A 1030-nucleotide genomic window follows, 5' to 3' on the forward strand; every position below is an offset into this window, starting at 1 on the left:
CAAAGTCAGGACTTCCAGGAGGAGGGAATGACATGGAAAAGTCAGAGGGGAAGAATATATAAGAAGTGAGAAGGAAGAGTGCATTCTGGGAAAAAGGTCACGGCCACATCTATCAGTCTTGCAGCAGCACTGCTGATGTTCCAGCCTCCAGTGGCAGGGATAACCTGAGGTAAGGACAAAGGAAGGTCCAGTCGTCATGCTTACTTCAGTCCCAAATCATTCAGATATGACCCCAGGAGACACCAGAAAGAATCCTCAGAAGGAAGGAGGGCCTGGGGGAACAGGGCAGAGTCTTCCCTGTCTTGTACCTCCTCTTAGACAAAGAACAATTTCTAGGAAATGTGGAGCTCACAGTCAGTATGTAAGTCCCATAGCAGAGCACTGACTATCAACTGTCCACCAAGAACTGGACTTTAAGAAAGCTTGAATTGAGCAGGGAAGCCTGGGAGATGCTATTAATTTTCATCAGTTGCTATTCCTACCTGGACAGTGCCAGCAGAATTCCTTCCCATCATTGCACCAGAACTGCTGCTGTGTTTTTGTTGGTCACGGTGATAAGAGGCAGGTAAAGGTTATTGAAGAGAGGTAGAAGGATGGGTAGAGATATAGAAATATAAATGCATGGATATAGAGATACATAGCTGAGGGCTTAGCCCAGTGCCTAAAGCACAGAAGGCACTGCTTAGCATTTACAGAGAAAGTAGAATCATTTCGCATGATATCTGTGTGCAGGGGCAGAGCTAATCCTCTCTGCTCTGTTCCAGTTTTAGTGTATGTGCTACTGAAGTGAGCACTTGGTGTCTTTTTGTCGCCCTGCATGCCAGATGTTTCTTTTCCCCACCCCCACGCTCTCTCATACAATGGCCAACAGCAGTCACTACAAAGCAGCGGAGTAATGACGAGAGTCTTAAATATCTTATCTGACAGATGATTGTCTGGTTGCTGACTCCCAGGTTTTCTCAGTTTGCCTTTGAAAAGCAAATGGAAAAATTCTCACAAATTCCATTTTTTTCCCTCCCCACAGCCCCTT

General features: G+C 45.8%; 1 pseudogene; it reads right to left on the bottom strand.

The window, feature by feature from the left end:
• Window positions 1–695: 695 nt before the first annotated feature.
• On the bottom strand, window positions 696–794 carry LOC143437201 (U6 spliceosomal RNA; annotated as a pseudogene).
• Window positions 795–1030: the final 236 nt, after the last annotated feature.

This window comes from Arvicanthis niloticus, chromosome 23, assembly GCF_011762505.2.
Source record: "Arvicanthis niloticus isolate mArvNil1 chromosome 23, mArvNil1.pat.X, whole genome shotgun sequence".
Classification (NCBI taxonomy): Eukaryota; Metazoa; Chordata; class Mammalia; order Rodentia; family Muridae; genus Arvicanthis; species Arvicanthis niloticus.